We start from the raw sequence: 12,598 nt of genomic DNA, 5'->3' as shown, positions 1-12,598 counted from the left end.
CATTCTCCCCTTTTTTTCGGTGCCTCATGAATGTCATTGCCTAGCGTTGTTCATGTGTCCTCCACCTTCGAGTTTGGAGCTATGCTTCATGATTGCCTAAGTGTGGACCTTGAAGTGCAATCCTTCATTCTCCCCTTTTTTCGGAGCCCCGTGAATGTCATTGCCTAGCGCTATTCATGTGTCCTCCACCTTCGAGTTTGGAGCTATGCTTCATGATTGCCTAAGTGTGGACCCTCAAGTGCAATCCTCCATTCTCCCCTTTTTGCAGAGCCCCATGAATGTCATTGTCTAGCGTTGTTCATGTGTCCTCCACCTTCGAGTTTGGAGCTATGCTTCATGATTGCCTAAGTGTGGACCCTCTAGTGCAATCCTCCATTCTCCACTTTTTTCGGAGCCCCATGAATGTCATTGCCTAGCGCTGTTCATGTGTCCTCCATTATCAAGCGCGGGGCCTCTGGTGACTGGGAAATATGTTTTGCTGTTATTTTCCGAATCGTTTCCTTCGCCAAATATGTGTATATGTGTATATGTATATTATATTCGTTGTTCTTGTTGTTGTTTGTATTTGGTTTTGTGCAGAAGAAAAAAGAAGGAGTAGAGACGAGATTCTTCATCACGGAAAGGGCAGGATGGACGAAATCAGTGTCCTATCTTTGCTTTCCTCTTATCTCCGATGAGAGGTAAGTAAAGAGGGGCAACTGTCATACCCTAATTTCGTCCGGGGATTATTATTTGATGATATACAACCTTTGATTGGCCGCTTCAAGATACTTGGTACCCTTTGCTGCACAATATGTGAAGCCCCGAGACGTGCCGAAAATCAAAAGGAAGCAGGCTTACGCGATCCGTGAAAATTCCGTAATGTGACGGAAATCGAAAGGAGGTGTTTTTCGCAATCCGTGAGTTTTCGTAACTTCTTCGAAAGCTAAAAAAGAGTAAATACATAATCCGTGAAGATTCGTAACCTTGTGGAAAGAAAATAAGTATCGTTACGAAATTCGTAAAATTTCATAACGTTACGGAAAAAGAATTACCAAAAAGGTAAAGGGGGGTGCATTTAGTAAAAAGGGGGGTACAAATAGCAATCAGGCCCACTTGGGCCTTCCAGATTCTTCCTCCAGAAGGTTGTTGCTTCTGGAGGAAGCAACCTTGCTCGCCTGGGCGAGCTGGGTGGCAAGCTCCTCCTCTATTTTGCTATAAATAGGGGGAGGAGTGAAGGGAGAAGGGGTTCAGCCTTCTTGGCACTTCTTATTCTCTCGAAATTGCTGAGGAAAATTATTTTCGTGAAGAAAATCCAAGCTGAGGCGCTTCCGTAACGTTTTCGTAACATTTTCGTGAGTAATTACGCGAAGATTCTCGACCGTTCTTCAACATTCATCGTTCGTTCTTCGTTTTCTTCAGTCTTCAACGGGTAAGTACCTCAAACCGAGCTTTTCAATTCATTCTGTGTACCCGTGGTGGTCCACATTTTGTCTAATGTATTTTTATTCTCATTTTCATTCGCTTTCTATACCCCTTTTGACGTGCTTCAGTCATTTATTTAAGTTGTTTCTCGCCTAATCTAAAAATAAAACAAATTTCCACCGATCGTTTGAATTGTATTATCCGTTAATTTCGGTTAAAATGAATTCCGACCGTTCGGTCGTGCCGTAACCACATTGGAAATCAAAAAAGAGGTAAAATAATAATATAATAATAAAAAAATACCCTTTTAGTAAAATAAAGCGAAAAATCAATTGGATGTTTTCTCTTTGGGATTTCTCATTCCTAATTGAATTGACTAAAAACTAAAGTGAAACTAAGGCTAAAATCAACTCGCCTAGTCAAGCTCGTCCACAAAAAAATAGGGTTTTGAAAGTTTATCATTTCAGTTTCTTACCAAGTAAAATGGATCATTTTTTAAGGTCCAACGCCTTAAAATGATCACCTTTCAAGTAAAAAGAATCACTTGATTCACGCATAAGGAAGAACTACGTAGGTCTGATTTCCTCTTTGATGGAGGGTACGTAGGCGCAAAAGCCCCGCTTTTGTCGACCTCAAAAAATAAAAAGAACTAAAAGTTAAGATAACACAATTTCCACAATTCTGAAAAATAGGCTGTTGTCCTTTGAGACAAACGTAAGAGGTGCTAATACCTTCCTCAAACGTAAATACAACTCCCGAACTTAGAATTTTTTATTTTGACCGGTTTCCTTCGGTTTTTCCGACGTTTTCCACAAATAAACGTTGGTGGCGACTCCGCGCATCTTTCCTCCTTTGGAAAGCGCACCCGTGAGCCTCGCCTTCGCTCGCCCGCGAAGGGCACATTGCGACAAGGTGAAATCAGGTGCAGCCATTTCCCTTAGAGTCCTCTCACGGGGTGGAGGTTGTGCCATGTTCTCGAAATGTTCAAAATCAGAATGCTCAAAATCAGGATGTTCAAAATCACCAATAACAGAATGCACAGATTCACCAGTAATGGAATGCTCAGGATGATCAAAAGGTATAAAATGATGCCTAACTAATCTATGAAATGTCCTATCTATCTCAAGATCAAAGGGTTATAAGTCAGATGGATTGCCTCTAGTCATACACTACATTCAGCATGCACAACTAGTTGCCTTGTCATGTAAATAAAGGTGTAAGTTTGAACTACAGCTACCCTCAAATGATATCCAAATGACTTGAAATTTTGTGAGCAACCTTATAAAATGATGAGAAGATAGCACATAAAATTTCAAACAAAAATTCAAAGTCTAACTATGGAAGCTAAAAATGGTAGGTTGAGAAAAATAAGTGAATAAAACTTGAAAAATAAAAAAACTTTTGACAGTTGTGGCCGTTTTGATAACCGGAGCAAAAGTTATGGCCGTTTGAAGTTTTGACAAAAACAAAATTTGCTACTTTTTTGGAACTTTCAAATCTGACCAAACTAAAGGCTCTAGCTATTTTTTCCACAAAATATAGATTAAAAGAAGTTACCACAAAAAAATTCAGCCAAAAATAACAACTCTAGCTACTAAAACAAAAAATCCCAAATAATTCAGCAAGGGTGGTCGCTAAAATCCGTCGCTACATGATTTCTACTACTACTTTATTTTGCCGCAAGCAAAAGTGGTCGCTAAGTCCGTCGCAAAACACTATTCACAGCAAAACACCTAAAACTAAAACAGGGGAAGCGCTTAATAGAAAAACTAAAACAGAACACACACTAAACAAAATACCAGGACACTAAACAACACTAACACACATACTAACACAACATTAACAATTAAACATAAAACACAAAATAATTAAACACGAACACGACACTAGCTATTATGAACCTTTGGACACTGCTCCCCGACAACGGCGCCAAATTTGATCGAGGTCGTATCCGAATCAAATAAACATGAAAATGCAGTAACTAGGAAGTGATCCTAGGTCGTTTCCCAATGAGCAATGATAAACCAAATGTTCATAATATACTTGCAGTAACAATTATGATTGGGGGGGGGGGGGTTTGTTTGTTTTGTGATTTAAAGAACAGAACAAGTAAACAGGAATGTGAAACTAATAATATTGAAAATGGGTTGTTTCTTCTGATTTAGAAGCCATTCTCTTGTCCTGGGTTATGGAGAATTCGTCCCTAACAGTTAACCACTTAATCCAACCCTATTTCAATTTACTAAGCGAAAATCAACTTAGGGTTGTCAATACGTGATTAGGCAACACATACACCAGTTAACCCTTCGTCCATTAAGCATGAACGCAAGTTAGGCTCAGAGGCAATTAATCGAACACGAAGCGTGCACAGATTAGTATTAACGAATGTGGGTTAACTGGTGAAGGGAAAACTGCCAGGAAGTCACATTATAAACAAAACCTCGAAGGGAGTTGGGCTTCGTCCTCAAAAGGAACAACACCAAAATATTTAGTCTTCCATAGATTCAAACAGAAAACGTAAATGAAACTAAAAGCAGAAACGTAAATGAAGCAGAAACGTAAATGAAATAGAAATGTAAATGAAACAGAAAGGTAAATGAAAGCAGAAGAAGAAACAAGAACGAAATTGTAATTAGAAGCAGAAAATAGAAAATTGCATTACGTGAACAATAGCATTAGAACATAAAAACTTTAAACCCTAAACAATGCTCTGAATACTGAATAGCCTAACAGAATCGCTTTGCACGAATCCCAAGGTTGCTATTTAAAAAGAGTCACTCAAAGTAACTGGGCCCTATTACATTATTCTAGCCCAAAACGAAATAAATACTGAACCTCATAAAATAAAATTGCAATCTCCTAATTAGAAATTAACTAAAGTAAGCGCTGCTTTATTTGCCCTCTTCAAGTCCACAACCAAAATCCGGATTAAGCCCAATGTTTCATTAATTCCTGAAATTAGATTAAAAACATCAAATTATTTGAATGAGCCCAAATAATAAAACTGCCTAATTAATTTGACAATTAAGACTAATCAATAATTAAAATGGTGCAAAAAGGGTTTAAGAAATAGAAGAAAATGATGGCACATCACTCTCTTTCATCTTGACTTATTTCTTCCACTATTTTTTTCCTTTTTCTTTTCTCTCTTGTTTTCTTTCCACAATTTAAGGGATCTCAACTCATCTAATATCTTATACAAGGGGTTTTATTAGTAGAACCCTCACCATTAACACTAGATGAAGAATGAAGACTCGTGTTGGTTCCTAAGTTGTGGTTCTTTCTTGTTGGGGGTTTGAAAACAAAAGGTAAAAGAAACTATAGTTGAAACTAGCCAAAATAAACACTAAAAGAGGTGTGAAAGGTAAGGTAACAACTAATTGGTAAAAAGCAAGCTATCTAGGCGGTTTGACAACAGAAGGTAAAGGAAAATTAAAGCAAGCTAGACAATTTTCCTATAGGCTTGGATGACCATTTGGAGGTCCCAACTGGCTCTTCACTTAGTCTACATTGATGAAATCCTATCCCCTAAAGGCATTGGATAGAAGACTCCAAGAAGATTGGGCCACAAATGCAGGAAAAGGCCCTAGGGTTCTCAAGAGCCTTAGGGTAGATATTTGGCCCATGGGGTAAGCATGAGCCCACATATCTTTGCACATTAGATTAAGGTTTCATTATTTTTTATCCTTGTATTTAGGGCTCCATAGTGTAGGGAAGGGATTAGTGGGCTGAACCATAGCTGAAATTCACTAATCATAATTAGTGAAATTTTGACTCCAAATTTGGCTCCACAAATTCAAATTCAAGTGAAATTTGAATAGAAATTCAAATTTCCCTCCAATTTTGTGTGACACTTAGGCTATAAATAGAGGCCTTGTGTATGCATTTTTTCAAATTTGATCATTTGAGAAATTACACTTCAAAGTTCAAAACTCATTTGAGGCATAAATTTCGTGACCTTTCTCTCTCCCTCCCTCCACTCATCTTCTCCTACCTTCAAGCTCTTATTTGTGGCTTCCTATGGTGGTGAGCTTGTTCTTGACTCATCTTCTCCTTGAAGTGGGATCTCCAATCACATTTCATCCTTCTCGATTCTGCAGCCATTGATCTTCAAGAAGCAAAAAACTCCATTGATGAAGAAGATCCAAGGCCTACAAGCTCTACATGGAGCTACATCATGTGGTATCAGAGCATCTTCCTCTAGGTGATGTTTTGTTGCTTGCTCTACCATTTTGTTCAGTCAATTCACTTTAATTCCTTATTCTTCATCTTCTTCTCCATGTATCTCCTCCATTGTCTTGTGTTTTGGTTTTGTTTAAAGTAGATTAAAAAAAATAAACTGATTTAATCTTAGATCTACACTTGTTCTTGCATTTCTATGGTTCAAATTTTATAGATCTACTCTTGAATCATGTTTTTGTGTTGATTTTAGGTTCTATCTTTTTTCAGTGATAATCTTCTTGTGCTGAACCTTTAGATCTCAATTTCCTTGCAAAATATTGATTAGAAAAGGAAACACAAAGATCTAAGTGTAAATCACTTCATTCATGTTGTCTTAGACTCGTGTTTAGTCATAATAATTGTCACATTATGTTCTAAGTTTGTGTTGAATTTTGATTTTGTTGATTGAATTCTAGATACATTTGTTCATGTATTCTTGCAATTCTTAGCCTATCATCTGAATTTTGAGTCTAATGTTGGACAAGTGACCTCAATAACTTAAAAGGGGGGGTGAATTAAGTTTTAAAAATTTTCCATTAACAAATTTTCACCCCTTTTTAAATGATATATGATAGGCTCAAAATGCAGAAGAAGAAGAAGCAATCAATTTTATAATGTTCTTATACATGTGCAAGACAAAGTAAACTGCAATAAAATAACTGAGATAAGGGAAGAGAGAAATGCCAACTCAATTTATACAGGTTTGGCCACTTCCTGTGCCTACATTTAGTCCTCAAGCAACCCACTTGAGATTTTCCACTATCTCTATAAATCCTTTACAGTCTTTGTACTCACCTTGGGATCCCTCACCCTTGTGTTCAAGATTCTCACAAGCCAAGAGACAAATAGTCTCTTGATTACAACTGAGTTTATAAGATGTATAGATTGATTTCTCTCATTTAGAGTAGATGATACAAATTGAAGATCTTAGATGAATTCCCAATAGATTTGCAAGTTTTTGGCCAATAGTTGTTTAGAGAGCATTTGACAATTAAGTTCTCTTAGAACATCTCTCTCTTACTTTTTGAAGTTAGATACACATATATATAGGCTCATTGTGCCTTTTCAAAATGGTTTGAAAAGATGTGTCTTTTCCAAAAGTTTTTCTGAAGTTTTCTCACTGGTAATCGATTACACAGTTATACTTCTGAAGAGTCATGTCTTTTCAAAGCTTTTCTGAAATCTCTTCTCTATTAACCAATTACAAGATTATGGTAATCGATTACACATATCAAAATGCAAATAGTTTTGTGTCGTTAGTCAAAAATATCTTCACAAACTCTCTAGTAATCGATTACACAATCTGGTAATCGATTACCAGTTCAAAAATATATTTTTGAATTGATTTAGCCTTTGATAGAAGCGTGTTTGATGCTAAAGATGTTGAGGCCAAACTAGAGCAATCAAATTGAGATTCTTTAAAAAAATTTACTAAGTTCTTATCTTAGATTTACTTGATCTTGTTCTTTTGACTTGATTCAATACATGCTCATCAAATAACCTTTTTGGCATCATCAAAACCTGCATGATATTCATTCACATCTAATTCATGCATGTTATTTAGTTCATAACATGTTCTAAATAAATTCCTAGAAGTAGTCTTGTGGAACTTTTTTTTTTTGTTTTCTAAGTTTCCTATATGATGCCTATGAAGAAATTGAGTTGTGGTGTTGAGTTGTGGATGGATTTGGGAATCAAAATAAGTCTTAACCTGTTGAATTGTGTTATCCAAGACAATTGAGCATAAGAAAACACAAATTGTAACTATCTAGGCATTAAGCAATATAAACACTACTCTTGATTTCTAGGTTGAAATTCTGGTTGCTGTCAGTTTTGGCACACTGTCTTCTTAACATAACTAGAACTTTTCTTTGAATCTTGTTTTTAATTTGTCAATCTAATCTAGTGTCATTCTAGGACTTCCTTTGTGTTCCACCTTGGCTTGTGGTGTTGTCCTTTTGATTTATTTTTCCTTGGATCTCATTGAATTAATGTCATGTTAAATTTCATTTTGGTTTAGCTTTCATTTCATATTTTGGTTTCTTGCTTGTCTTCTTCTTTTTTGTGTGTGTGTTGCCTATAATAAGGATTGGAAGAGGAAATTGGTGCATTGCATGAAGGAAGATTTTTGAGTCTTGGAGGTTAACCATCCTAGGAGCACCATTGGATTTGAATCAACCAAAGCCTCACCAAATTTTGAGTGAAACACTTGACAAAACAAACAAGCATTGAAGACCTTAATTGCTTTGTTAAATTTGTTGTAATAGAACAATTGAGTGCTGAATTTTTTCTATTGTAATTCCTTGTATTTGGACATTCTTCAGGGGTGTATTGGGAGTCTCCAAGAGACCACCCAAACCTCTATTTGTGTGTAATAGCTTAGTGTAAACCGTGTAGACTAAATGAAGAGCCAGTTGGGACCTCCAAAGGGTCATCCAAGCCTTCACATAGGAAACCGTCTAGCTTGCTTCAAATTTCCTTTACCTTCCATTGTCAAATCGCCTAGATAGCTTGCTTTTTACCGATTAGTTTTTACCTTATCTTTCACACCTCTTTTAGTGTTTATTTTGGCTAGTTTCAACCATAGTTTATTTTACCTTTTGTTTTCGAACCCTCAACAAGAAAGAACCACAACTTAGGAACCAACATGAGTCTTCATTCTTCATCTAGTGTTAATGGTGAGGATTCTACTCCTAAGGACCCCTTTTATAAGATATTAGATGAGTTGAGATCCCTTAAATTTTGGAAAGAAAAACAAGAGAGAAAAGAAAAAGAAAAAAAAAGAGTGGAAGAAATAAGTCAAGATGAAAGAGAGAAAATAAGAGAGGAAGAAAGAAGAAAAATAATAAAAGAAATGAAAAGAGAAGAACATGTATCCTATAGTAGTCATGACTCTTGCAAGAGTTTAAGTGAAGAACTTAGTGACTATTATGGAGGGCGGCATAGGTCACATACTAAACATCACTCCTAAAGAAGAGAAAAGGATAGAAGGCCTCAAGAGATTAACATTAGCCTCTCATATTTCCATGGAGCAGATAATTTTGAGGCCTACCTAGATTGGGAAATGAAGGTAGAACAACTTTTTGCTTGCCATCATATTAGTGAAGAGAGAAAAGTTCCATTGGCTACCCTTAGCTTTCAAGGGTATGTGATGTGCCATTATTTTCTCCTATTTCTTAACCCTTTTTGCACCATTTTAAATACTGATTAGTCTTAATTGTCAAATTTATTAGGCAGTTTTATTATTTGGACCCATTCAGCTAATTTGATGTTTTTAATCTAATTTCAGGAATTAATGAAGCATTGGGCTTGAATCTAGAATTGGGCTTCGGCTTGAATCCAGCATTGGGCTTGGACTTGAAGAGGACAGACTAATTTATTCTACAAAATTAGATCTTATCTTATCTTTATCTTATCTAGATATTATTTAGATTTGATCTCATCTAGATATTATTTAGATTTGATCTCATCTAGATATTATTTAATCTAGATCTTATCTTATCTTATCTAGATTTGAATTTAATTTATTTATGGGCTTGGATTTAAAAGATATTTGTAAGCTTTGGGGCTGAAAAACTAGATAATAGCACCAAGGTTCTAGTTTATCTCTCTCTCTCTCTCTCTCTCTCTTCTATTTTTCATTTTTTTACAATTCCAGTTTAGACTTTTATTTTATCAATAAAATTTCGTTCTCTATCTGATTAATGGAAGGCTAAGTCCCCAGCATTGTTTTCTCTTGAGGATCAAGCACAGTTCTCTTTGAGGTTTTATTATTATTGTTAAATTATGTTCAATTCTTTTTCCTCTTCACTAATTACTCTGAATTTGTTGTTATTAATTCATGCATGCTTAGTGCTTAATTAATTGTCTCTGCGCTTAATTTACGTTCATGCTTAATGATCGTTTATGAGTAATTGGTGTATGTGATGCTTAATCACATAATGAATGCCTTATGTTGAATTTCACTTAGTAATTTAATTTAGGGTTGGATTAAGTGGTTGAACTGAATAAGGATAAATTCTTGCAACCTAGGTTAAGAGACTTGCTTGTGAATCAAGGGGAAGCAACGTATTTTAATTCTGATATTTTCTAATTAAATTTTACTCGCTGTTTAATTTACAAAAGCAAACAACCCCCCTCCCCCCAATTTGTTACTATTTCCTACTATCTGTTATGAACATTTGGTTTATCATTGCTCGTTGGAAAACGACCTAGGATCACTTCCTAGTTACTACATTTTAATATTTATTTGATTCGGGTACGGCCTCGATCAAATTTGGCGCCGTTGCCTGGGAGCAGTGTCCAAAGGTTCATAATAGCTAGTGTAGTGTTAGTGTTTAATTCTTGTGTTAGTGTGTGTGTTAGTTAGTGTTATTTAGTGTCATGGTATTTTGTTTAGTGTGTATTCTGTTTTAGTTTTTCTGTTAAGCGCTTCCCCTATTTCAGTTTTGGGTGTTTTGCTGTGAATGGTATTTTGCGACAGATTTAGCGACCACTTTTGCTTGCGGCAAAACAGAGTAGTGGTGGAAATCATGTAGCGACGGATTTTAGCGACCACCCTTGCTAAATTATTTGGGATTTTTTGTTTTAGTAGCTAGAGTTGTTATTTTTGGCTGAATTTTTTTGTGGTAATTTCTTTTAATCTATATTTTGTGGGAAAAATAGCTAGAGCCTTTAGTTTGGTCAAATTTGAAAGTTCCAAAAAAGTAGCAAATTTGATTTTTGTCAAAACTTCAAACGGCCATAACTTTTGCTCCGGTTATCAGAATCGCAATTATTATATATGTATTTGGGGTAGAAAAAACTTTCCTACGCCATGGCAGCCTACTATAGGCTGGATGGGGTCTCCATCGTCCAAAAAAAGTGATTCTGTCAAAAGTTTTTTATTTTTCAAGTATTATTCTCTTATTTTTCTTAACTTATCATTTTTAGCTTATATAGTTAGACTTCGAATTTTCATTTGAAATTTTTTTTGCTATCTTCTCATCATTTTATAAGGTTGCTTACAAAATTTCAAGTCATTTGGATATCATTTAATGGTAGCTGTAGTTCAAACCTACATTGTTACTTGCATAAGAAGGCAACTAGTTGTGCATGCTGAATATAGTCTATGACTATAGACAATCCATCTGACTTACAACCCTTTGATCCTGAGATAGATAGGACATTTCATAGATTAGTTAGACAACATTTAGTACCTTTTGAGCATCCTGAGCATTCTGTTATTGGTGATTTTGAGCATTATAGTTTTGAGCATTCTGATTTTGAATATTCTGAGAACATGGCACACCCTCCACCCCGTGAGAGGACTCTAAGGGAATTGGTTGCACCTGATTTCACCTACGAAAGCTTGTGCATCCAATACCCTGATGAGGATGTCCCATATGTTCTTAAAACTGGACTGATCCATTTGCTTCCAAAGTTTCATGGCCTTGCAGGTGAAGACCCACACAAGCATCTGAAAGAATTCCATATTGTCTGCTCCACCATGAAACCACCAGATGTCTAGGAGGATCGCATATTTCTGAAGGCGTTTCCTCATTCTTTAGAGGGAGTGGCAAAGGATTGGCTATATTACCTTGCTCCAAGGTCCATCATGAGCTGGGATGACCTCAAGAGAGTATTCTTAGAAAAAATTTTCCCTGCTTCCAGGACCACAGCCATCAGAAAGGATATTTCAGGTATTAGACAACTCAGTGGAGAGAGCCTATATGAATACTGGGAGAGATTTAAAAAATTATGTGCCAATTGCCCTCACCACCAGATTTCAAAGCAGCTTCTTCTCCAATATTTTTATGAAGGACTCAGCAACATGGAGAGAAGTATGATAGATGCTGCCAGTGGTGGAGCCCTTGGAGACATGACCCCTGCTGAAGCAAGAAATTTAATTAAGAAGATGGCTTCAAACTCCCAGACATTTAGTGCCAGAAGTGATGCTATTGTCATTAGAGGAGTGCATGAAGTAGCCACGAATTCATCAGGTGAGACTAAGAAGCTTGAAGGTAAACTAGATGCATTGGTTAACCTGGTAACCCAACTGGCCATGAATAAAAAATCTGCACCTGTCGCCAGACTCTGTGGTTTGTGCTCCTCTGCCGACCACCACACAGACCTTTGCCCTTCTATGCAACAATTTAAAGCAATTGAACAGCCTGAAGCTTATGCTGCAAACATCTACAACAGACCTCCTCAACCTTAACAGCAAAATCGGCCACAACAGAATAATTATGACCTCTCCAGCAACAGGTACAATCCCGGATGGAGGAATCATCCCAACCTTAGATGGTCGAATCCTTCACAACAGCAGCAGCAACAACAACAACAGACTTATTTTAAAAATGTTGTTGGCCCAAGCAGACCATACGTTCCTCCACCAATCCAGCAGCAACAACAGCAACAGCCCCAGAAACAACAAACAGTTAAGGCCCCTCCGCAACCTTCCCTTGAAGAACTTGTGAGGAAAATGACTATGCAAAACATGCAGTTTCAACAAGAGACCAAAGCCTTCATTTAGAGCTTAACTAATTAGATGGGACAGTTGGCTACACAGTTAAATCAACAACAGTCCCAGAATTCTGATAGATTACCTTCTCAATCTGTCCAAAATCCCAAAAATGTGAGTGCCATTACATTAAGGTCAGGAAAGCAGTGTCAAGGACCTCAACCAGTAGCATCTTCCTCATCCGCAAATGAACCTGCCCAACCTCACTCTACTCCAGAAAAAGATGATGACAAAAATTTAAAGAGTAAGTTACCTAACAATTTCTATGCAGGTGAATCTAAAGAGAAGCAGCATATCCCTCTTCCATTCCCTCCAAGAGCAATTTCCAACAACAAAATGGATGAGGCAGAGAAGGAGATCTTGGAAACATTTAGGAAAGTAGAGGTAAACATACCTCTGCTGGATGCAATAAAGCAAATTCCAAGATATGCTAAATTCTTGAAGGAGCTGTGCACTAATAAGTGGAAGCTT

General features: G+C 36.7%; 1 non-coding gene across 1 annotated transcript; it reads right to left on the bottom strand.

Annotated features, from left to right (window-relative positions):
- Positions 1-11,284: 11,284 nt before the first annotated feature.
- Positions 11,285-11,391, bottom strand: LOC114417573. The gene has a single exon (XR_003667834.1). It is a non-coding gene; the product is annotated as a small nucleolar RNA R71 (small nucleolar RNA).
- Positions 11,392-12,598: the final 1,207 nt, after the last annotated feature.

This window comes from Glycine soja, chromosome 6 (genome assembly GCF_004193775.1).
Source record: "Glycine soja cultivar W05 chromosome 6, ASM419377v2, whole genome shotgun sequence".
Taxonomy (NCBI): Eukaryota; Viridiplantae; Streptophyta; class Magnoliopsida; order Fabales; family Fabaceae; genus Glycine; species Glycine soja.
Note: the sequence above shows the minus strand (reverse complement) of the source record. Positions and strands in the feature narration are given on the sequence as shown.